The sequence below is a fragment of the Rhinopithecus bieti genome, unplaced genomic scaffold (genome assembly GCF_001698545.2).
Source record: "Rhinopithecus bieti isolate Rb0 unplaced genomic scaffold, ASM169854v2 scaffold_1618, whole genome shotgun sequence".
Lineage (NCBI taxonomy): Eukaryota > Metazoa > Chordata > Mammalia > Primates > Cercopithecidae > Rhinopithecus > Rhinopithecus bieti.
Genome location: NW_016803937.1, coordinates 2,965,439 through 2,992,053, shown reverse-complemented (window position 1 = coordinate 2,992,053; position 26,615 = coordinate 2,965,439).

Below are 26,615 nucleotides of genomic sequence, written 5' to 3'. Positions count from 1 at the left end.
TTTTGCCATCATTAAACATGACATTATGCACACTTAGAGTGGAATAAACTCTATTAAAAACAAATGTAATAAACAGTCAAAAGTCATCACTTCCTAATTATTTCCCCACATTTTACTTTCCTCTCTGCCCTTAAGGATACTCATGTTTATTGACTCACTTTGGTGGAAATACTCAATAATGATGAGCTTGCACGCTGCTTCCCAACTGTATGTTCAATGGCCTCACACCGGTTGAAATCAGACAGAAAGAGGGGATTTACACCATGGAGACTGGCAAATGCTGCAACCCATGGTTTCTTTAACCTTGGAAAGCCGCTTGGTAAGCATTCCCCAGCACACCAGTGTAACTACCTCATAGCAAGCACACAGTAAGCTGTCGATATGCATTAGCTACTATTGCTGTTACTACAAAGAGGACAGAGGTTAAATCACTAGCCCAGGTTATGAAAGATCCAGGTATGACCCCAGACATGGCAGCTCCCAATCCAGTCCCTTAACCAACTCGAACTCAAGGCAGACCACAGAGTAGTGGCCAAGAAATGTATTCAGTTGAATAAACAAACATTAAATTAGTAGATCTCAAATCTGCTGGCCGCAGAAGTGCCTGGGGAGCTTTGTTTGGACACAGATTCCCACAGCATCCCTTGTGGTAGGCTCCAGAGTGTGCATTATAGCGAGCGCATCGGGTTCTGATTCTGTCCCTCCCCGTACCCCAGCCCCATCCCTGTCCTGCTCGTCGCCTGCTTGTGCCCCATATTCCATATCCGCCTTCCTGCATCCCCGCGGGGGTGAGTGGGGAACTGTGAGGTGGGCAACCACATAGGGCAGGGCCCCCTCTGTGCACAGGCCTTAACCAAGAGAGGGCTTGAAGACTGGATACTGTTGCAGGCAAATTAGAAGAAGAACTGCCTCCTCTAGCAGACAGTGACCGTGGTGCACAGGGAGCCAAGAGAGGCCACAGCTTACCTGGGCTCAGAGGCCTGCGTGTATCTGTGTCCATGGTAACAGAAAACAGGCTGTGATCGTACACTGTGCTTGCAAATTCACAAAATGCTGCCACATTCCTTCTCCTTTCATCTTACGATAACCCCATGAGATCAGCAATGGATGCATAAAAATAATCCCCCGTTTACAGATGAGGAAACATGTGACTCATACAGCTCAGAGCTGCTCATGCCTGGAGCCTCAGGCTTCAAAGCAGTGTTTTTCCTTCAAAAGTGGGTGTGAGGGAGAGAAGTGGAGAAGATGGGAGCCGGAGTCCCAGAAAGTCAACGTTTATGCGTTATGTTGGCTCTGCCACCTACTAGCTGTGTGACCCTGGAAAAGCTTCTTAATCTCTCTGTGCCTTAGGGTTACACCTTTGAAAACCCTAAGAAAATGATTGGCAGTCTCCTCTTATGGTTGTGGTGAGTTCATAGATGTAAAAATGCCTTTCAGAATGTTGCACTGAGTGGGGTTCAATAATGGAATAAACAGGAACCACAGCAACAGCTGTAATGATATTGCTGCCTTTATATATCTTGTGGCATTTCGGGGTTATTTTCTTTTAAAGGCAGGCTATTGATCTATCTGGGGTAAGTGAAGGATATGAAGATAGGAAGTCAAGGAGCTCTGGACTGGAAGTTGGGGACCATGGATTGAAGACCTCATCAGTCAACATTTATTTCCTGGACACATACGATGTGTCCGGTCCTCCGAAGGTCCCCTCTGACTCTGTGGCTGCATGGAGCAATAGCTCTATGGGTCTACATCTGCAACTGATGGGCTCACGGCCTTGCTCTAGTCCCTTATCTCTCCATATCTGTCATCCCATCTGTAAAATAGAATGAATCAGAAAATAAACCCCATAAAGTATTTGTGAGTCTGGAGTTTTTAAATAAGATTTTGTCTATAAGGTGTTTTAGCCTGGGGCAGCAGCTTTCAACCCTGGCTATACATTAGAATGACCTGGGATGCTTTTTAAAAAGTGCCACTGCATAGGTCTCACCTCAGAGCAACTGAATGAGAATTGGAATTTCTGGAGGACAGAAGAAAGACATTGGTTATTTTTTAAAGCTCCTTGGGTGATTGATTCTAATGTGTAGCCAAGGACAAGAGCTTGGGCACTAGGGCCTGCTGCAAAGGGTTCCATAAACCCATCCATTCATTCATTTTCTCATGAGACAACCTTTCTGGTACAGTATGTCAGGCACTGCTTTAGCTATTAAACAAAACAAAGCCCCTACCCTTGGGGGGTTACACTTGGTGGGGAGGCAGTCAATAAATACACAAACTGATGTGGGATATAATGTGAGCTAGGAACACAAGCAATGAAGAAGTGAAAAGGAGGATGGGGGCTGCTGAGGGAAAGGGAGGCTGCCAGTTGTATGGAGTGGCCAATTACCACTCCATACCAACACCATTACCATCATCATCACCATCATCACCATTACCATCATCCCTATCATCATCATCCACATGGTCATCACCATCATCATCATTATAATAGACCTGAAGGAAGCAAGTAAAGGAGCCAGGAGGGGATATAGGGAAAGAGCATTCCAGGAAGGAGGAAGAAAAGGGCCAAATGGTGGTTGTTATGTCATCATTGTTTTTGTCATCATCATTATCATCACCATAATCCACATCACCATCCCCATCACCATCATCATCATCATCATCATTATCACCATCATCCCCATCACCATCATCACCATTATCATCATCATTACCATCACCATCATCACCATTATCATCACTATCACCATCATTAGCACCATCACATTATCATGACCATCACCATCATCATCATGGCCATCACCATCATCACCATCATCATCATTACCATCATCATCATCATCATCATAATCATCACTATCATCCCTATTGTCATCATCATCCCCATGATCATCACCACTACCATCATCATCATCACTATCATCACCATCACCATCATCATCACCATCACCATCACCATCACCATCATCATCATTACCATCATCACCATCACCGTCATCTTATCACCATCATCCCTATTATCATCATCATCCCCATGATCACCACTACCATCATCATCACTATCATCACCATCACCATCACCACTACCATCATCATCACCATCATCACTATCATCATCATTACCATGATCACCACCATCACCATCACTATTACCATAATCCTTACCATCATCATCCCCATGATCATCACCATCATCATCATCATCACCATCACCATCATTATCATTGCTGCCTTTTTTGTCATCATCATCCTCGTCCGTCCTTTATGTGACCTACTTAATCTCTGGCAACCCTGTTCGTAATCTGTGAAAACCTTTCAATAAAGTATCCCTGATGCTAGAGTTGCTGAATCATCAGAGACCTGAGGCATTGACTCACAGGGCAAGAACAAACTCAAAATATCTTTGAAATCTTTTTTTCACTCTTAAGAAATATGAACATATGTACCATATTTTATAATACCTTCATGTTTGTGTTCATGTTTTTTTGTTTACTTTCCATTGAGTCGAACTGACATTTTCAGGAAGAGAGCATGGCATTAGAAGCCATGTTATAAAGATTGTGGATTCTGGAGTTGAATGGTATTGGTTTTGGGCCCTGGCTTTGCCATTCACTGGTTGAGTGATCCTGATAAATACTTAAAACTTCGTGAACCTCAGTTTTCTCACCACTAAAAGAGGGTGATCATTACAGCCATGTTAGAGAATACCTGTGGGGATTAAATGAGATAATGCATTTAAAACACTATGAATAGTGTCCAGTACTTGGCCAGGCATGGTGGCTCACATCTGTAATCCCAGCACTTTGGGAGACTGAGGCGGGTGGATCACAAGGTCAGGGGATCGAGAGCATCCTAGTTAAAACGGTGAAAACCCATATCTACTAAAAATACAAAAAAGTAGCTGGGTGTGGTGATGGGCACCTGTAGTCCCAGCTACTCAAGGCAGGAGAATGGCATGAACCTGGGAGGCGGAGCTTGCAGTGAGCTGGGAACATACCACCGCACTCCAACCTGGGCCACAGAACAAGACTCCATCTCAAAAATAATAATGATAATAAATAAAATAAAATAAATAAAAGATAAAAATAAAAATNNNTATATATATATAATCAGCATTTGTTTTCTTTTAAAATGATGCATCGAATTATTTTCATGAAAGCCGTTGACAGTTTCCCGGGAATTCGGACATACAAGAATAAAAACCCATTCTCAGCAATGGGGCAGACTTGGCTTTGGGTCTTCTTTTAGCCATTGTCCTTCCTGAGACAAGGAATTCTAACACAAGCGGTTTATTTGGGAGGAGATGCCAGGAAACATCTGTAAGGGAGCAGGGAGATGAGACAGGGAAGACGGCCAACAAAGAGAACCTTACCCAGGCATTTACCATTTTGGGCAACTGGAGCTCAACCCTGCTGGGGACTTCTGTGAAACCATGGAAAGGATGCCTCAGTGTTGTTTTATCTGAAGCAAGGGAGCTGAGATATTGATGCTCCCAGGGGTATTAAATCCCCGGCATGACGGTCTGTCGAGCATGTGGGGCAGAGCAGGCTCCAGCCACCAGAGAAAACTTCCAACTGGGAGATCTGGGTGCAGAGAGTGGTGAGGGCTGGGGAACAAGAGCTGCCCCACAGGGTCTGTTTCCATATGTAAGCCTCAATTTCCCTCTCTGTAAAATGGGAATATTTAGAGCACCTAACTCATGATGTTTGGGGTGATAAAAAACAGATTATGATTAGAAAGCATAATAAATGCTAGCTGTCATAGCTACCACTGTGTTTATCCCTTGGACTTCTTGTAACCTCTGCCGTGGGACTGGATGTCCTAAAGGTCAGAGTCTATGTTGAGGTCAGATATGGTACGACGAAGAGCAATGTCTTCTCAGTCAAGCAGGGCTGGGTTCCAGGGTCAGCTCTACCTCCAACTGGGGAGCCTGAACCAGTGAGTCAAGCTCTCCTAACGTCAGTTTCCTCTTTTGTAAAATAAAGTTGATAGAACCACTTCATAGCCTTATTGGGGGAGCTGAAAGAGATGCTGCATAAAATAATCTTGAACAGTGTCTCTTCAAGCTTGGAGAGACGATAAAAATTAATGTTTTCCTAAATTCTCCTTCCTTGGTTAACCACTCGGCTATGAAGATTTTATTGGCTGGGATGAAGAAGGAGGACTAAGAAAAGAAGAGTCAGAGGAGAACAGGAGGAAGATAAAATGTAGACACACACTCACATGCACACACACAAAGACACACGCACACACTCGCATAGGCAAAGGCCAACTGAAAGGGACGCCGTCAGCGTATAAACAAAAGGTGGGGGGTAGCCCCGATCCTCTCCTCTGACAGCCAGTGGCGGCAGTGATGAATTTGTGAAGTTATCTAATTTTCCACTGTTTTAATTAGAGACTTGGGCTCTGAGGCCTCGCAGCTGGCTTCTTTGTGCTGTGTTCTGTTGCCTGACAGAGAAAAATGTCTCCTGTAACGTCAGCCAAGCTCTCCGCCAGACCTGAGCAAGCGAAACTTCTGGGATTCATAAACTTGTGGTTTCTGGGTAGAGCGGCGTTTAAACCAGGCCTCAGTGGGGAGAGGGCAGCATGGCCAGGTCTTCTCCCCAGTGAATCCTCGGAACCAAGGTTGGGGGCCACCATCATCGAAGGGGTGCAGCAGAAAAGGCACGGCCCAGAAAGCCCCCTGAGGATTGTTCTGGGGGTCCTTGGTCCTAGTCCATGTGAAATGGAGTCTCCCTGTGGCGTGTAATTGAGCCCAGCTTAGAAAGGCCAGCACTCTACTTCTCGGAGACAATGCCTTTGATTGCAGAGTGTGTGATCTGAGCAATTTAATTTATCGCTCATCTTTTGCCAAGTGATCTTTTACAATGCTGCATTTAATGATTCTACAGCTGGGGCAGAGGCTCTCCTCACCCTCCCAGCTCTCTGGCTGCTGTCTCCCTGTGACTCACTTTAACAGGAGGCAGGTCAGGAGGTGGAGGAGGAGAGCGAGGTGCATACCTAGCCAGGCATACCTCGACTCCTGTCTTGCTTCTGCCGTGGCCGGCAGGCATGGCCTGGGAAGAGTTCCATCCTTGAGCCTGTTTTCTCCTCTGCAGAGTGGCAATCACACAAATATTGATTGGATAAGGTAGACGCAGGGATTGGATGAGATCGTGAGTAGCAGAGAGGAAAGGAAATTGCTAACTTAGAAAACAAAATGGCCCCTGTGAGATTCAAATAGGCTTTGGGGAGGAAAATGCTCTAGCTGTGTTACGGATGCTTCAGATGGGTCGGGTGCAGTGGCTCACACCTGTAATCTCAGCACATTGGGAGGCCAAGGCGGGCAGATCACCTGAGGTCAGGAGTTCAAGACCAGCCTGGCCAACATGGTGAAATCCCACCTCTACTAAAATATAATAAGTAGCTTGGTATGGTGGCAGGTGCCTGTAATCCCAACTACTCGGGAGGCTATGGCAGGAGAATTGCTTGATCCCGGGAGGGGGCGAAGTTTCAGTGAGCCGCAATTGCACCACCGAACTCCAGCCTGGACGAAAAAGTGAGACTCTGTCTCAAAAAAGAAAAGAAAAAAAAATCTTCATATGCAGCATTGCTGAGACCACCCCTGAGGCACAAGAGAACCCACTTTTCTCATGGTGGACACAAACCCTCTGGACTCTGCACAGTTGTCCAAAAGGAACCATCAGGCATCGTCCTCTCGCCTCGAAGCATTCTGTCACATAGTGGAGGCCAGCCTTCTTACCACAATCTCGGGGAAGAAATGATGCTTCATACTACATGCTGTACATGTAGTGGACACCCAAAAGATGGTTGTGGTTGGCTGGTTCCATGACAGTAGAGAAAATTATCTTGGAACCATGCCCACAACAGGTGGAAGAAAGATGGGTGTGGTTTGGTCTCTTTGTTGGCTGAAAAAGGAGCCACCCCCAAATAAATGAGCTTTGGGAGTCCCTGAAAGATACCTATGATAGATTGATTTCTTTTTTTTTTTTTTTTTGGGTTGGGGCTTTGCTCAGTCACCCAGGCTGGAGTGCAGTAGCGTGATCTTGGCTCACTGCAAGCTCCGCCTCCCGGGTTCACGCCATTCTCCTGCCTCAGCTTCCCAAGTAGCTGGGACTACAGGCGCCCAGCACCACTCCTGTATATTTTTTTTTTTGTATTTTTAGTAGAGATGGGGTTTAACCATGTCACTCAGGATGGTCTTGGTCTCCTGACCTCATGATCCACCCACCTCGGCTTTCCAAAGTGCTGGGATTACAGGTGTGAGCCACTGTGCCTGGCCGATAGATTGATTTCTTGACGTGAAAATAACTTAGCTCAGAATCACACACACAGTAAACTTTCAAAATATGTCAACTGCCTACTTTTTTATTAAAAAAAAAAACTTAACCCACCTTGTGTACATCATAAATGCTCAAATGACGATCAAAATTGTGCATTTTTTGATCACATAAAATTGATTTTGACTTCTGCCCCTGGCTAAAATGGATTAACAGGTGTCACAATGATCTTCCCACCTGAAACACGTATTTTTAAAACAAATAAAATACATGAAACTACAGGTTTCAAGACATTGGATATCAGGCAATGAAGGATGATTATCTGGTAACTAGGAAACAAATGAGCTTAAAAGCACTCAGTAGAACAAGCTGCTTCCAAGTAGCTTAACTGTGTCCTTCACCAAAACTCAACAACAGTTATAGAAATACAGAAATGTCCAGCACCCAATAAGGTAACAGTCACAGTATCTGGTATCGAATCCAAGATTATTAGGTAGGCAAAAAGCAGGAAAATATAATCCATAATGAGAAATCACCAATCAAAAATAACCAGAAATACTATAGATAATAGAATTAGTAGATAAAGACATTAATAGTTATTATAACTGTGTTCACAAAGTTAGGGAAAGATTGAATAAATAGAGATGTGCAATTTTTTTAAAAAGACCCCAATCAAGACCGGGTATGTTGACTCATGCCTATAATCCCAGCACTTTGGGGGGCCAAGGTGGGAGAATTGCTTGAAGCCAGGAGTTTGAGACCAGCCTGGGCAACATAGTAAGATCCCATCTCTATTTAAAAAAATACAAAAATTAGTTGAGCATGGCAGTGCATGCCTGTAGTCAAAGCTACTCAGGAGGCTAAGGATAAAGGATTGCTTAAGCCCTGGAGATTGAGGCTGCAGTAAGCCAATATGCCACTGCACTACAGCTTGGGTGATAGAGCAAGATACCATCTCAAAAGAAAAAAGAAAAAGCAACAATGTCTAGGAAGAAAAATACACTGAATGGGATTAATAATAGATTAGACACTGCAGAATAAAAGATTGGAGAAAGTGAAGCTGTAACAACAGAAATTATCCAAAATGAAACATAGAGAGCATAAAGACTGGAAAAAACAACGCGTACAGCATCAAAAATCATGGAACAATTTCAGTTGGCCCAATATATGTATGTAACTGGAGGCCCCCAAGGAAGATGAGGAAGGAATAGGAAAAATATTCGAAAACAACGACTGAAATGTTTCCAAATCTGATAAAAACTATACACCAATATCACCACAAGCTCCAAGCAAAAGAAATATGAAGCAAACCACACCAAAACACATCATAACCAAATTGTTTAAAACCAAAAACAAAGAGAAAACCTTTAAAAATTACAGACAGTAGATAAAGATGACAGCAAACTTATTATCAAAACAATGCAAGCTAGAAGACGGTGGAGCAATACTTTAAAGTATTGAGAGAAAACGTAACTTTCAACCTAGAGTTTTATACTCAGTGAAAATATCTTTCAAAAGCAAAAGTGAAATGAAGAATTTTTCACATACAAAAACTGGAAGAATTCATCATCAGCAAACTCACTATAAGAAATATTAAAAAAAGTCTTTCAGGCTAAAAGAAACTAGCAGATGGAAGTTTGGATTTATACAAACAAATGAAGAATACCAGATAAAAATAAAAGATATCTTTTTTGTAATTTAAATCTCTTTAAAAGATAAATGATGGTTTAAAGCAAAATAATAACAATGTATCTTGGGGCTGGTAATATATGAAGTAAAATGCACAACCACAATAGCAAAAAGGCAAAGAGAGAACAGATGGGGATGTACTGTTGTAAAGTACTCATATGTAAAGTAATATAATGTCCCTTGTAGGTAGATGGACGTAAGTTGAAGATCTATATCTCAAACCCCAAAGCAACAACTAAAATACAAAATAAGAGCTATAGCTAATAATCCAACAAAAAAGAAATAAAACAGAATTATAATATACATGTTCATCAAAAAGAGGATAGAAAAGAGGAAACATAAAATGAAGGACAGACGGAACAAATAGAAAACAAATAGCAAGATGGTATATTTAAATCCAATCATATCAATAATCACATTACATGTAAATGGTCTAAACTCAATTAAAAGGCTGAGATTGTCAGATTGAATAAAAAAGCAAAACCCAACTACATTCTGCTTATGCAAAATACACTTTAAATGCAAAGATACAAACAGGTTAAATGTTCAAGGATAAGGAGAGATAAACTATGAAAACACTTATCAAAAGAAAGCTGGATTGGCAAATGTGTGGATTTATTTAAGGATTGTTGAACCCTGAAAATGAGAAAGACAATCATGGGAGACCAGAGAGACAGAGTGAACCCTGACATGTGGAAAAGCATATTTTAGCAACTGTATCCTTGAGGCCTGAGAGATTAAAAATATGACCTAACCTTGCTTTTGTAGATATGGTGCTCTTCAGAGAGCAGGGAATGTTTAAAATATGAGGATTTGGCTCAAGGATGTCTCTTGCAGTGCCTCTGAATTGTCTGCCAGCTTCATGCACACTTCAGATGCTCAGAGATGCAGGATAAGCCTCTGACTCAGTCAGCTACCCCAGCACCAAGCCAGGAGTCTGAGGGTAGAGCTGAGCAGATCAATGAGCCATCTCTAACCCGCTGACCTCTCTCTGTTTATAACATCTCATGGAAGAATGGTGAGTAATCAGAGTCAGGTCAGTGAAGGCAGCTTCTTCAGTCAGGAGCACTAATTGCTAAAATAAAGAGAAACAGATGCATTTCCAATGCCTTAGAGCCTCTCTGACATGGCATTCAATGCTAACACAGGGCTTAAGATTTCTTGGGCATACTATGGGCGAGGCACTTTGTGTGTGCGTGATCCTCTCTCATTCTCACAAAGGCACTTCAGAAAAGCAAAACCATATACCAGCCAGCTTTTGTTGTGAAACAAGCCACCCTGAAACACTGGCTTAAAAAAGTGATTATTTGGCCAGGCGCAGTGGCTCACACCTATAATCCCAACACTGTGGGAGGCTGAGGCGGGCGGATCACCTGAGGTCGGGAGTTCAAAACCAGCCTGACCAACATGGGGAAACCCCATCTCTACTAAAATACAAAATTAGCAGAGCATGGTGGTGCATGCCTGTAATCCCAGCTACTCGGGAGACTGAGGCAGGAGAATTGCTTGAACCCAGGAGGTGGAGGTTGTGGTGAGCCAAGATCACACCATTGCAGTCCAGCCTAGGCAACAAGAGCAAAACTTTGTCTCAAAAAAAAAAGAAAAAAAAAAGCAATTATTTATTTCCATTCCTGTGTCTACAGATTGGGTGGGGAGCTCAGTCAAGTCAGGGTGCACTGGGTAAGGTGGCTCTGCCTAAGGTGCAAGTCCAGCTGGTTAAGCTCAGATATGCTCCATGTGTTTTCATTCTGGGGCCAAGGCTGAAAGCACCTCAACTACCTGGGGAATGATCCTCTGTGGCAATGGCCGAGCAGCAAGAAGGTAAGCTCCACTGCAAACTCATTTCAAACCCCTGCTTATATCACCCCTGCTAGCATGCCATTGGCCAAGGTAAGTACCAAGCCATACTCCCCAAGTCAAGGGACAGGGGAGTGTACGCAACCTACAGTGGAGGAACGGAGAAGGTGCAAGGCAAAGGGAGTGGATACAAGAAGGAGAGGGAGAGAAGAGTTAGGTCAATGCTTGGATCTACACGCACTCACCTTTCACAGAAGAGAACACTCAGCTACAGAGAGACTGAGTAATTTGCCCAAAGTTGAAAATCTGGTAGAGAAGAACCAGGGCCAGCAAGTGTCCTGTTTCAATTATACCTCGTAACAGAGTTGGACAGTTGCTATTCTGGTGTCAGGTTTTATAGTACAGACAGGAAACATGGATCCCAGATGTGATGATGGCATTGCCTTTGTGCTGTCTCATGCAAAATTTCTGATAACAGCAATGACAGCATCAGAGTTGAGTCCGGTAGACTCTAGTAGATGTTAGTTGTCAGCCCATCATCCAATCCCCCTTCTTACTTGCTTACAGAACCCCAATTTTTTGCAAGTATTATGGGGAGGCAATGTGGATGGATGAATGAATGAATGGGTGGATGAATCCTCATTGGTCTAAGCCATTCATGGCCTTACTGTTCTTTTCTAATGTGGTCACTGAGACTTCTGGCCAATGAGAAGTAATGAGAATTCTAACGCAACAGGAAGATGGCTAGTAAATACTTTCTTGATAAAGAGAGATTGTGAGGAGTAGTACAATCTATCCCCTTCTTCCTGCTTGTGAAGCTGACTCATAAAGATGTGACAGCTGCCTTACGTTCATAAGGGAGATGTCACAGTACATGAGCAGATGGGAAAGATGAAAAAGATCTTTAGCCTCGAATGATATATGCTCAGATGCAAGTTCCACCAGGGCAAGGACTGTGTTTATTCACTGTTGTACCCCAGTTCCTACACTGTGTCTCAACATAGACACTCAAAAACATTTTGTTGCATGAATGAGTCAATGAATCACCAAACTTTTGAACCAAGCCTGGGACAACCTACCTCAGGTTTCTTCTTAAGTGAAATAATAATCCTCCTACTTAAGCCATATTTTAGGATGTTGTGTTCCCTGAAGCCCAGAGCTTCTTGGAAGTACATCTGGGAATATTCAGAGGTGAGTCCGGAGAAGGGACGTAATAATATCTATCAAACTCAACAGTCCTCACCATGATGTTTAAGGAAAACAAAATGGCCTAGTCTGTTCAAGTCCACCTTGATTCCGGAGAGCTCTGCAGTGTTACCTGATTCTTCCCAGACTTCAAGCACTTACTTGAAGACTCCTATTATGATGCCCATTTTGCAGAAAAGGACATTGAGGCTGGCTGGGTGAGATCAGCTAATGTACACAAAGTCCACAGCTCATAGGGGTGAAGCTGAAAAGTGTTTCTTACATGTAAAGAGGGACAAGTGATCAAGAGACTGGTGCCTGCTCCACTGAGGGTCTACATTTCACCAGGAACTCATCCCACTGGGCACCACGTTTTCACCTGCACCAAAGGGTGGGCTCTGGGAGGAAGTCCCACCGGTTCCCTCCAAGGGGAGACAGCAACAGACTGTGAGAAGGGGCCAGCCCAGGAGGTGGTGGGCATCCCCACATCCCACCCCAGCCAACAGGAGGAACATCCTGAGGACAGGAGCTGGGAGCTGCTTGGGTTTGTTTCCTGATCAGCAGGGATGATGAGAAGCTTCTGGCAGGTCTGAAATGAGAGAAGAAAATGGGTGAGGGGGAGACAGAGAAAAGCAGCATGACCCTGACAACCCCACTAGGTCACATTCTACGCCCTGGAAGCCTCAGCAAAAGGCAGTTGTGGGAGGAAGACGCCAGCACTTTGTGTCAAGGTGGACTCAGATGATCACCGGCTCTGGCGTCTACCCCTAGGTGCCCTGGGCCAAAGTGTCCACGGTGGCAAAGGGGGAAAGTGTGCAGAAAACTCAAGGCAATAGCTATGCACCAGCCTGGAAATGTTTCACTATCCAGTCCTGGGCACAGCTGAACTGATGCATGCAGGCTGTCAGACCCGACTGACTGTAGTGAATTCTCAAAGTCCATGCCTGACTCACTGATTTCCCCACGAGGGAAATTGCCCTTCCCAAACTTAAGGCCACACAGTTCATTGAGACTGCCCCACCTCCAGCCCCAAGGTAGCCATGGGTCACAGCGATGGCATACTCAGGCCACTCCAAAGACAGTCAAGCTTGGGATACTTGGAGGACCTTGGGAGATCAACGAGCTGGCAGGATGACTAGAATTGCCAGCCATCATGTTTGCCACCTTGGGAAGGGACTTGGTGGGGATACATTTCTTAAGAGGAAAATAAAGGTTACAGAAGGAGAGTGACAGCTTGCTGATCACATTGTGACATCTGGATCCAGCCAGACCTGAAGCTGGACCCCAATGTCATCTGTCCAGCTGAATCTGTCCAGCAGAGCCAATCATTCCATTTTTCAACTGCCTCCTGCATTTGCAAGCAACCAGGACTTCACTGACATTGGTTGGCTCCCTCTAGGTTCCCTGTCAGAGGAGTAATCGGAGCAGCTTCTGCCGGGCTGAATCCTGCTCAGTGGGTAAAGCTCATTCTTCCCCACAGAAGCCTCTCAAGCTGAGATACTTTTTCCAATAAAACCTGGCGCAGGGGAGTGGGCAGTTCTGACACACACCCCTTCCTGTTTCGTTTAAGCCCATCTCTGCAGAGTCCTGCAGGCGATCATGATAAGGCTGGCAGCTGGATACGGGGCAAATGCTAAGCCTCTCCCCTTTCCAGTGACATGCCTAATTAAAATCGAGGCCCAAGGCCCTTGGACTTGAGAACATTAACCATGTCCCACTATCGGATGGGGGAGTTCACACACATCCCACTAGGAATGCACAGAAATCATGGTTCCGGGAGCTGGGGCATTAAAGTTCACCATCTGTCCTGGGGTTGTTCTGAAATCCACCCCCATCCCCCTTCGCTCTCAGGGGTTGGTTGAAGGCACTTTCTGCAGTGCGTGTGATACATGGCATGATAAGGGTCTTTGTGGAAAAGGATGTTAACAGAGAGAAGCACAGCCAACCTGCATAGGGGCACGCCTCATGCTTCCCTAGCATCCTCTGGCTCGCGCTCTTGTACTCTCTCTCCCTCTCTCTGCTTTGGTGTCTGTCTCCTTTCCTCTCTCCTCTCTTATCTCCCTCTTGTCATGTGTTTTTCTCTCTCCATTTCACACTGTCCCCACCCTTCCCTATCTTGCACCCTTTCTGTTTCTGTCTTTCTGCTTCCCCCTGTCTCCTTATCAATACCTGTAACTTGTCTGGGTTTCTGCCCGTCTGTCCCAGCCTCTCTCTCTCTGGCTCCCTGTCTTCTCTTTCCTTATTATTCCTGCTCCCTACTCTCTCTCAACTCCCTCCCTGTCTCCTTTCTCTCTCTCTCTCTCTGTTGCTCTCCTCCCTCTTTGTGTCCCATTTCTCTCCCCCAGCCATCTCTGTCTCTCCTGAAGCACCCATATCTCCCTCCTATCTTCTTTCTTTCCCCCTTTTCCATGTAATGATCAACCCCATGAAAACCTTCAACCAGAGCAGGCTGAAGGGCCCAAACCTTGGGTCCCCATGCTGAGCCAAGTCATGCCCAAATGGTGCAGAGGGGATCAAGAGCCTTGGCTTAAGGTCCATCTTGGCCAGTCTGTGCAGTTCTGGCAAAGCCTCCCTTCTGGCGTGACAGGAAGGTCTCCTGAGCATTCAGGAAATGGGAGCCTGCAAATATTGCAGGGAGATGCTGCTTCTGCTGGACCTCGGGGCTGCCATTTCAGGCTTCCTGTCTCCGCAGCCACCTGCAGGGCCTTCAGTGCTTCAGCTCTGGGGGCTGAGCTGCTGAGTGTACATGCTAGAGGCTGGGCTGGTGTGGGCCACACTCCAGAACCACCAGACCCCAAGGCAACAGGGCTTAGTGACTGTGTACATTTCCTGGGGCTGCTGTATCAAAGCCCACACGGTTGGGGCTGAAACAACAGGGATGCATTGTCTCGTGGTTCTGGAGTCCAGAAGTCTAAGACCAATGAGTCAGCAGATCTGTGCTCTCTCTGAAGGCTCCAGGGGAGGATCCATTCCTTGCCCTTCATTGAGCTTCTAGTGCTGGCAATCCTTGACATTGCCTGGCTTGTGACCGCATCATTTCAGTCTCCACCTCGGTCATCACTTGGCCATCCCCCATGACTGTCTTTCTTTTTTCACAAGAATGCCAGTCATCCTGGGCGAAGGGTCAACATACTCCAGTATCACCTCTTCTTAATAATTATTAGGTTGGTGCAAAAGTAATTGCAGTTTTTACCCATTGAAAGTAATGGTAAAACTATAATTAGTTTTGCACCAACCTAATACATCTGCTGATACTTTATTTCCAAGTGAGATTACACGTCCAGAAAGGACAGAAACTTTGAGGGGACACCACCCACAAAATAGAGCCACAAAAGGCAGTGTGTGTGCTGGAAGCCGCTGCTCTACACTGAGAACGGCAGCCACTGAGGGCGAATTGGCATCCAGGTGATGAACTCACAAAGATGAAAAGAAACTAGTGATTGGCCAACTACTGCCCCTCCAGCCCCCAGTGCGTGTTTGCGAACAGTTCCACTGGAAGGAGCCACCCTGTTTGCACAGGCGTCCTCTACAGCTGCTTCAGTGTCACAATGGCAGGGCTGAGTAGTTGTGACAAAGCTCCCAGGTCCTTCAAAACCGAAAATATTTACTCTCTTCTCCTTTACACAGCAATCTGCTGGCCCTTGAAATGAAAGGATTTTTTTCTTAATCACTTCAGCCAGACCGTGTGAATTAGTCAGTTTTGTGTTGCTATTAATGCCTGAGGCTGGGTGATTTAGAAAGAAAAGAGGCTTTAAATGGGCTCACGGTTCTGCAGACTGCATAGGAAGTGTGGCGCCAACATCTGCTCAGCTTCTGGTGAGGCCTCAGGAAGCTTCCGGTGGTGGTGGAAGGCAAATGGGGAGCCAGCACCTCACATGGAACGAGCTGGAGCCAGAGAGTGAGGGGGAGGTGCCACACACTTTTAAATACCCAGATCTTGCATGAACTCAGATCTTGCATGAACTCAGAGCAAGAACTCACTTATCACCAAGGGAATGGTGCTAAACCACTCATGAGGAGTCTGCCCCATGACTCAATCACCTCCCACCAGTCCCCACCTCCAACATTGGGAATCACTTTCCAACAGGAGACTTGGAGGAGACAAACATCCAAATGGTTTCACTGTGCTTCCCGGAAAGCTGTTTCACCCAGAGGCTGAGCCCCACGCCACCTGGAATGTATCAGGGTTACAATATGTAACTCTCTTAACACTGACCTATTGTTTGCTCTCCACAAGCAATAAGTTGCTTCTAAAGGTGCCCCCCAGGGAAAAAATGTAACAGAGTGACCAAGAAGGCAGAGAAAGAAGATGCTGGGATAGAGGCTGCCACATAAGCTGTGCCTGGAAACCAGGCGGAGCTTGCAGTGGAGCAGGCAGGAGACAGGAGACCTAAATGGCCAGTGCTGGGTCATTGCTTTTTCTTGGGTTTTTGTGGTTCATCTAACTGTATTTTTTCTCCATTAATATTTATTTAGTTTTTAGTTTTTTGGTTTTGGGTTTTTTTGTATTTATTATTTATTTATTTTGAGAGGGAGTCTTGTTCTGTCACCCAGGCTGGAGGGCAGTGGCATGATCTCAGCTCACTGCAACCTCCACCTCCCGAGTTCAAGTGATTCTCCTGCCTCAGCCTCCTGAGTAGCTGGGATTACAGGTGCGTGCCACTAACACCCAGCTAATTTTTGTAGTTTTAGTAGAGACTGGGTTTTGCCATGTTGGCCAGGCTGGTGTTGAACTCCTGATCTAAGTCATCTACCCACCTCGGCCTCCCAAAGTGCTGGGATTACAGGTGTGAGGCACCGTGCCTGGCCTATTGAGTTATTTTAATCTAGTCTCCAGGGTCCCACCAATGGGAAGCAGGCCAAGAGGGCTGGAGGGGCACCCCGGCCAGGCTGCACTTGGCTATCCCAACAGCTGGTCCCCATCTAGCCTGCACAGGGTCACCACCGATAGCCCCGGGCCCCTCCCTCACTGACTTCCGCCTTCCCTCAGATCTTCCTGGCTTTCTCCCACAGATAAGGGGAGGGGCGCGCAAGGTCACTGCCTTTTCCCAGCCTGCCGCATTGCTGTGAGAGGCTGCCTGGGGCCTCCCACCAAGAGAGCCAACAACTTGGCTGGACATGGAAGACTGTGGTGAGGGGCTGGGGGTGGGAGACAAAGGCGGCCTGCACAGGACCGTGTGACTCAGGAGCACCCTTGTCCTCCTGGCCTTGGGGCTCTGCCCTCACTGGTCCTGATGCCGGGCACCTTGTTCCCCTCTGGAAAGCTCCTTCCTCCTTGGGGCTCCAGCCCTCCTATGAAGATTGTATCATCACTTCCTCTGAGCTTGTAAAACTTCTGTGTCCCCTACCATTGATATCTTAGTCACCTGTCTACGCCCACCCCCAGGTCCCGTCCACTTCCCTAAACCCAGGGCATGGCCTGTACGTGGACAGAACAGGTGGTCACTAAATGAGTCCACCTCACGCTTTCTGAGTGCCACTCTCAGCCACCCATTCAGTCTACAAGACACCAAGGGTCCACTTGGACCCCGCTTCCAAGAAGTCACATGTCATGGACCTGCACACAACTTGTGCGTGCCTTCAGGGGGCATCACATTGGGGTTAAGAGAGGAAAAGAGAGCTGCCCCTTCCCGAGTCGCCAACCTTCTGGCCCTTCCAGCATTTTTCCAGTCTGGCTTCAGTACTCTCAAACTCAAGTCTAACGCCGGGAGTTAAAATAATATACATTCTACGATGACTAATATGGGGGGAAATCCAGTGCTTCTCAGGAAATAATATTCCACAGGCTGCGTTACCTTTTGCTGGGAAACTCCCAGTTCCCAGCAGAAAAATAAGAAAACCATCAATTTCCAGGCAGCCGAGCCTGTGCAGAACCGTGGTCTCCAACGCTCGTGTCGGCTGCATGCGGGACACCTGTCCTCCAGCAGGAACAGATCCCTTCCAAGTAAACACACACCGTCGGGGGAAGGAGGCCTGGCTGGGGACAGGAATCCATCCGCCCGGCTCCGGATATCCTGGACAATGGTCAAAACGCTTCCTTCCACTGTCTCCGAGAAAAATGGCATATTCGTCCAGCCAATTCTTTTTGCCTTTCAACTGGAGAACCGTACTGAGCACTTTCTGAAAAGCCAGAGCAACCTGGAAATGTGCCCTGGGCTTAACAGGCTCATGGCTTTCTGCAAGCACTCCCTCATTCCTTCATTTTTTTTTTTGTTTTTGTTTTTGTTCAACGGATCTTTACTGAGCCCCTACTCAACAAACAGTATCTTGTGCTGGGGGGCATTGTGTGGGAGGAGGTCCCTTTCCTCGGGCTTTTGCTCTGCTATCATCAGTCCCAGCGCGTCAAAATCAGCTCATTGTGCACCAACACTGGGTTGCTTCTGCCTGGAGCAGCTTTGCTGCAGGGGAAGGGCTGCCCGGCCAGGAACTACACTTCCTGGCCCATGAGGCCAGTAGGTTGGATTGCTCATGATCAGCCCTCACCGATGGAATGTAAGTGGAAGGGGTGCTGAGATGTAAGGATGTAAGGTGTAAGGTGCTGAGAGGCATGTGCTGCCTTCAAACACTCTTGCCTCATCTGCTCGCGGGTTGCAGAGGACTCCAGTGTCCTACGAGGGAGACAGCACCACAGAGTAGAAGGAGCCTGGGTCCCTTAATGGCTTCCTGGATACCTGCACTGAACAGCTACATGAGCAAGAGACACAGATCCACTGAGCTAAGCCACTGAGATGTGAGAACTCATTTATTCCAGCAGCTAGCATAACCCTATCTGATAAACCAGAAGCTATGAATGCCACCTAAGGGTAGATTTCATGCAGGGACCATCAAGCTCAGGAAGCCAGACTTCTCCCATCCATCCTACACAATGCATAGGAACAGACTGGGGACATTGAGCTGCAGTCAAAAATGTCTGAGGGCCGGGTGTGGTGGCTCATGCCTGTAATCCCAGCATTTTGGGAGGTTGAGGCAGATGGATCACTTGAACCCAGGAATTTGAGACCAGCCTGGGCAACACAGTAAATCTTTAAAAAAAAAAAAAAGACAAAAATGATCAGGGTGCAGTGGCGAGCACCTGTTGTCCCAGCTACTTGGGAAGCTGAAGTGGGAGGATCTCTTGAGTAAGGAGGCGGGGACTGCAGTGAGCCGAGATGGTGCCACTGCGCTCTAGCCTGGGTGACAGAGCCAGACTCTGTCTCAAAAACCCAACAAAACAAAAGCCCTGAGAACCTGATTAGAAGACATGAACACTATCCAGAAATTATGGGCATAATTTACTTGCTCCTAATATGCAAACTTCATCCAGTTTTTATTGGGAGAGGGTTGTCAATTTTCCCTGCAACCTATTCATGGGCTTTTGGGAAGAATCCTGCTGCACTTCCATTAACAAGCCTTTTTCAATCCGTGGCAAGACAGCTTTGAATGCAGCCCAACACAAATTCATAAACTTTCTTCAAACATTTTGAGATATTTTTGTGTGATTTCTTTTTAGCTTATCTGCTATTGTTAGTGTTAGTGTATTTTATGTGTGGCCCAGGACAATTTTTCTTCTTCCAGTGTGGACCGGGAAGCCAAAAGACTGGACATCCCTGCATTAGCACATGAGGATTTAACTATTAGTCACTAGCCATCACTAGGAGTTATTAGCTGAACACAACAGAAGCCATCTCTAGCTGATAAGAAGAGAAAAGGAATTTATCAACAGATAACACTGTAGCTTATCACTGCCGAGGGGGCTGGAGAACCACACTCAGAAGCTCTGTGCACAGAAATCATAAAACCTCACCGTGTCTGCTGGATGTGCTCTCAGCACCTGGCGGGGGGGGGGTGTAAATCCTGCCTCTAGGTGGGCCTGGGCAGCACATCCAGTGCCTACCTCCCCCAGCCACCCTGTCGGGGAGAGCCAGCAATGGCCCCTGCGTCTTGGGAGCTCTAAACCTAAAGTCCAGCATGGGTGTGTCTGCCCAGAGTGTCCAGACTGTGTGTCCACCTCTCAGCTGCCAGGGACGTCAGGACAGCAGCCGCCTGGGATTTTCATTTCTATAGCAATTGCCTTCTCCCATCATAGCACAAAAGGAAGGAGAATCCCCAAACACGGGGTGCTAGGTGGCCAAACAGGATGACAGATGGTCACTGCAGGCAGAGGGTAGCTAATGGTCCATCAGGAGACAGCAGAGGAGAGTTTCATACAAGGAGACCATTCACAAAGTGTGGCAGGGAAACTGCAAGGAAGGTGGGGTGCCCAGCTCTGGAGGGTGGGGGACAGGACCACTGGAACCCGAGAATGCCAGTTTGGGCTTTGTAGAAAGATGCAGTCAACCCCCAGTGACCCACCAGGGAGGGCCTTGGAGAGCCAATGCCCCCATCCTCTCCTCCTGCCTTTCAGTAACCTGCCTGTGCTCCCATTGGCCCATGGAAGACCAGAGGCCGGGGGTCCTGTTACTGCCTCCACAGAAGTCAGCTGCCGGTGGCTGAGAGTAGGTGCGAGCAGGTGGAGGATGGGCCTGGAGGAGCCCATGCAAGGCATTTGACACAAGTAGGGAAAGGTCATCTGCCTGATGTGCCTCTGTCTCTCAAAATTAGGAACAGCCATTTATTGCGTTTTCCCTGTGTCCAATATCTTGTAACACTCAACACACACTATCTCATTTTTTCCCTGTAAGGATCCTATGAAACGGATCCTCTTTTACCCTTTTGCTGGCAGATGTTCTTGGTGCTCCCCTCATCCCCTAGCCCTTACCCCTCCGAGCTGGTGACCTGCTTCAGGGACCAGAACCTGCCTGCCTTGACCTAAAATCAAGGCCCTCGAGCTAGGTGTGATGCGCGCCAGACAGGCCAGAGGGGCCAGGGAATGCTCGTCCTGCAGAAACTTCCCCACTGAGGACTGGTGGAATGAGGGTGTCAATACTCCAGCTCCCTCTCTGCTCTGGATACCTGGGAGGTGAATGTTCTCCTTCTGCTTTTAGAGTTTTCCCAGTGAGTTTGAGCTCCAGTGACCTATACTAGGAACTGGTTCACTAATCTACCCAGTGCTGGCTCCTTTCCTTCCAGCCTCACCTCCCTACTCCCTGCTGGAGCTTCCTGTGACTGCCTCCCAGCTGCACTGTCCTCTCCTCTCCTCATCTCAGGGCCTGCCTGGAGAAGAACTCAACCAAGACAAAGAAACCGAGAGAGCTTAGGTGACTTGCCCCGACCACACAGCCTCATTCGTGCTGAGCAGCCAGGCCCTGCTGCCTCCTCTCTCCTCCCCTGTACCTCCCTGGAGTCGTGGGTCTTAGAAATGATTGTATTTTCAGGCGCAGAGACTCCCCAGGCTCCAGGCCTGTGCCCAGCAGATGTCAGGGTTCTGTCTTACGTGTTCTAGGAACAGCCTGAGTTTTGCCATGCCCAGGAATTCTCCAGAAGGAGCCTGGTACTGGTTTCTGGGTGGCAGCCAGAGTCTGCCATCACCTCTTGAACATGGGGCCCCCTGTTCCTGTCCACACAGCAGATGTGTGAGGAGGGGCTGCTCATTGTCGGGGACTAAGTTCGAGCACAGAAGCATTGACTCTGGGTGGGCTGCGCTTGGAGGTCTGCATTCAGTGCCACGTTTCATCCTCACAGCAGGTCACACACACACCCCTCCCCCATCTTCCAAAGTGGGGCTCTGAGCGTGTTCCCCTCACTACGAGTCCCTGCCCTGGTTCCTGGTGACAGGCCTCCTTCCTCAAAAGTGTTCAGAGAGCACTCATAACACAGTCTGGCTGGAACATGTCCAGAATTTTGGAACAGGACACCAAGGACCATATGAGACATCAACAAGAGAGGAGAATGGGGCTGAATGGGTGGCCTCAGAGGGCTTCCTGGAGGAGGCAGTGCTTGAGCTGGGCTCAAGAGGCAGAGAAGCTTTAAGTAGATAGGAGCAATGGAGCAGCAAGGATGGCCCTCCAGGTAACCACACCGCGTAAGCAAAGGTGGGGAACACAACCAGCCAGTGAACAGGCCATTCAGCTAGAAGGAACTGTGCTCAGCTCAAAGTTCTGGGAGAGCAATCTGGTCAGATAAACTCTTGAAAGGACAAGAAAAGTAATTTTTCCAAGTGGCCCAACTGCAAGGCACAAGGAGCTGTTCATTGGGGGAGCCCATCTGAGCGCCCATTTTTAATTTCCAGTTCCTGGGGCATTTTAAGAAGAGTGTGAAATCACATTTATACAGACGGGTGGGAACCTTTCTGAGCAGCCATTTATTCCCCCAGACCCCAAGGTATGTTCCCAAGGCTTGTCAGAAGTTGAATCCATGAATAATGTTTCACACGGCCCCAGGCTTCTTCCTTAGCCCACATACTCTTGGCTGCCTGGGAGAGGCAGGCCTTGGTTAGATTCTCTTCTATTTTTGCACCCTTGAATGTCTGGGTGCACATTCAGCAAGTGGATGTGTGTGTTTAATTTGGCAGTGGGATGTTGGAAGGGCTGGGGAGCTGTGGAGGAAACAGTCATTGGCTTAGGACAAATTTGCATTCCTATACATCAGCTCCTCCAGGGGCTGAACTTGAAAAGGAGGTTTATTCATCCACCATGGTGGAATTTGGTCCTCAGGGTTACTGCCTTCCATTCCTCTCCCTGCCCATGTAATCAATCATGTGAATAGAAACGAATCTGTAAAGAACTATGGAGTCATGTTGTGTGTTTAGGAATTTAGCACATCAGGATGGGATGGGATTTGAATCTTCTGTCTGGATGTTCCTAGAGTCTTACAGAGGGCTGGGAGAGGTCTCACCAGGCAGTAAACTGGGAATGGAAACCCAGGTTGGTGAGAAATCAGCCAGAGAGGTTGATCGAGTAGAGATGGTGAGTAGGAGGCAGGGTTCCCTCTTTGCCCTTTTAGTAATGCAAGTCCTTCCCCTAGGTTTTAGTAATACACACCAAGGGAGAGACTCTGTTTCTCTGCCTCCTCTTCAGCTGGATGTGGTCATGTGACCAAGTTCTCACTAAGGGAGATGTGCAACTTACCCTCACTTCTTCTTAAGAAATTGCTTGCTCTCATCCCTTCTTTCCCTGCCCTGGGTGAAGACACGGTTCTGATGGATGAGCTTCAATCATGTGAACAAGAATATCACCCCAAGAGATGACAGAGCAAGGGGATGACTGGAGGAACCTAGATCCCTACATGACCTTGTGGAACACAGCTGTCTAGCCAGTCTGGACTGAACTGCCCATCTACTAAGAAAAACAAACCTCCACTGTGTGTGGGCCACTGCGGTGGGTTTCTTTATTACACAAGCTTTGCTTGGACTTGGTAATACATGGAGTGTATCAGAAATCTGCTCCTTGAGGAATTGCTCTTCTCGTCTCCAGAAATTTTGTTTTCATCTTGGGAGGGAGTTTGCTATGCATTTATTATCTTGATATAATGACAAGCAAGAAAAGCACAGTGAGATTATGTTTATACCCACCTGTCCTCATAGATGTATTCATTTCCCTTAAAGAAGCATGGGTTAGTTTGGTATCTTCAGAGCAGAAGGCAGCAAAGGGGTTCCCATGGAAATATACAAAGGTGGCTTCTGGGAGCCCATGTTTTCAGAAGGCACACAACGACCTGGAGTCAAACAGGTGCAAATTTGGGTTCCACCTTTTCACTAACAGTGGCAAACCCTGGTGCCACTTGATTTCTCTATCCAGTCTCCTACTCCCTACACACACTGCTTTCCAAGTTTCAGAGCACATGGTTCACAATACTAGCTCTGGCCAAAGAGTTGTGAGTGTGATACTTACTGGCTAGACAATTTCTGGCGTGAGACCCTCAAGAGTTGTCTTGTTCTTTGCACCCCTGTAACCAGCAGAGTTCAATATGGCACCTACTCTGTCAGCACAGGTCCCTGAGTAGTCTCAATGTCCCAGACAACCTGCAATGAACATAGAGCATGAGCATAATTAAACCTTTGTCCCTTCAAGCCATTGAGATTGGGAACTGTTTGTTACTCAGCAGAACTTAGACAATCCTGACTGGTGTATGAGCTACACGACCTTGCATGAGCTACTCAGCTGCTCTGAGCCTCAGTTTCTTCTCCCTCCATGTCATGAGGACATAGGAATGGTATTTCCTACTAAATTCAGTTTGTGTACAGATTAAGGGAAAATGATATTAAGTGCTTAGCAGAGACCCTGGCATTTGATCTGTTCTCAGTCAATTGCTCTGATTCCTGCCCTTTGATTCAGACTGATTTGCACTCTGGCACCAGCTATCTTCTGCTTTTCCACCTTTCCTTCTCTTCCTTGACTCCATTCCCAGACTGCTCCATTTGGCCGAGGCCCCTGGGGTTTGACGTGTGCTGTTTGACACCCAGGTGACATGTAACAAACTCCAGGAACCTCCATCAGGAAGGCGAGAGAGCAATGCTGGTCAGTTTCTCTGGGTTTGCAGGGCTTTTTTCAATTCTTTGAATCCACGCTTTCCATTAGCTGAACTTTTATAGCTTGGAAAGAAGACAGCAAATTGCACGCATTTCCAAGAATTCTTGAGGTGAGTTCCATGGAGTGCAGGACTCATTAAGCATGTACTTAAATCCTCGTTTTGGACCCAGAGACTTTAAAAGTCCCAAGGAGATCCGGGCATGCTCCCTGACAGCAGATCTAGGGTTTGCTCCAGGGCACTCTGATGTCAAAGAGTAGCAAAGGGCTCAGGCTCTAGGGCCAGGCATCCTGGGTGCCAGCTGTGGCTCTGCTCCTCACAACCTGGTTCCTTAGGCTCTCTGGGTCTTAGATTCCCCCTCTGTAAAATGGGACTGTAAGGGTGTCCACATCAGATGGTTGTTCTTTGATATAGTAGATAATCCTCGAGAAGTATTTAAGAACCATAACTGACACAGATCAAAATCTCAGCAAATTCTATCTGCTATTATGAATGATAATAATAGTATTATTATTCCCAGTTTGGATCAAGACCAGCCTATCTCTCCCCCGACTGTTGTCTCTTCCTGGAAGGTCCATAAACATTCTTAGCCCTTTCACATAGTGAGCAGGTGGGGTCCCTTCTGTGGGAGATCACGGATAATTTGCAAGCAATAATTGTTAAAGTGCTGGTATTGCTGAAACATGGAAATAATTCATCTCCTGTTTTGTTGTTGTTTGTTTTGTTTTTTGTTTTTGTGTTTTTAGGTGGAGTTTCACTCTTGTTGCCCAGGCTGGAGTGCAATGACTTGATCTCAGCTCACTGCAACCTCCGCCTTCTGGGTTCAAGTGATTCTCCTGCCTCAGCCTCCAGAGTAGCTGGGATTACGGGTTTCCGCCACCATGCCCAGCTAATTTTTTGTATTTTTAGCGGAGACAGGGTTTTGCCAAAGTAGTCAGGCTGGTCTTGAACTCCTGATCTCAGGTGATCCTCCTGCTTTGGCCTCCCAAAGTGCTGGGATTATAACCATGAGCCCCCACGCCTGGCCCTCCTGTTTTATAAATTAGACCAAGTCATGGTTTTCTCTGATAACATCATTCTCTGTTACCTGTCCTCATACGCTTTCTTAGTGGTATAGATCATTAAATATGTGTATATATTTACACAAATATATACACTCACAAATGAAACAAGTAAAGTGAATAAAAACTAGAAAATACACATAAGCAAGAATAAGAAGGTGAAAATCAGTAGCTGCGCTGCTGCCAACAAAGACTCACTGCTCAAAAGCTGCCCTGTGTTCTCCCGCAGAAAGACAGGCCAGAGAATTGTGCCCATCATCTTTGTTTCTAAGACATTATCCCTTTGACCCTCACATCCATCATCCATTCTGAAGTCCATTTTACCCATTTTCCAGGTAAGGACACTGAGGCCCAGGGTGTTTATAAAAACTTTTTCTCGCTCTGTCGCCCAGGCTGGAGTGCAGTGGCGTGATCTCGGCTCACTGCAACCTCCGCAGTTCAAGCAGTTCCCTGCCTCAGCCTCCCGAGTAGCTGGGATTACAGGCGCCCACCACCACGTCTGGCTAATTTTTGTGTTTTTATTAGAGACGGGGTTTCACCAACTTGGCCAGGTTGGTCTCGAACTCCTGACCTCGTGATCCACCCGTTTTGGTTTCCCAAAGTGCTGGGATTACAGGCATGAGCCACAGCGCCTGGCTACAAGCGTCACACATTAGGAAATGGCAGGGGTCATGGACAATCAAACCCACGTATTCAGGTGGAGTTTCCAAGAAGAGTGGGGACTTTGTGGAGGTGCTGGGGAGATGCTCTCCGGAGGGGGAGAAAGAGGCAGGGGAAGGAGCTGCGCGGAGGTGATCTCAGTTAGAGACCAGCTTCCGCCGGAGCCTGCTGGGAGCCCAAGAAGATGAGCTGCATCTGGAGGTGGCCCCACCTAGAGCCAGGAGTTGGCCAAGAGGACTGGATGTTGGAAATTCCTACGTTGAAACCTCATTCCCAAGGTGATGGTGTGAGGAGGTGCGGCTTCGGGAGTGATGAGGTCACTAGTTTGGGGCCCTTCTGATGGCATTTGTTCCTTTATAAAAGATCCCAGAGAGCTCCTTGGCTATTGCTGCCGAATTGGGCTAAAGCAATAAGGAGGCCACGTATGAAGCAGTCAGGGGACAAGGTGTTGGGGAAACAAACCACTATGCACCAGGGCCTCCAAACCCTTGTGATGGGGACCCACCCACTCTAATACACACGCCTCATATCCCATCTCGGTGCGCAGTGCTCACATAGGCCC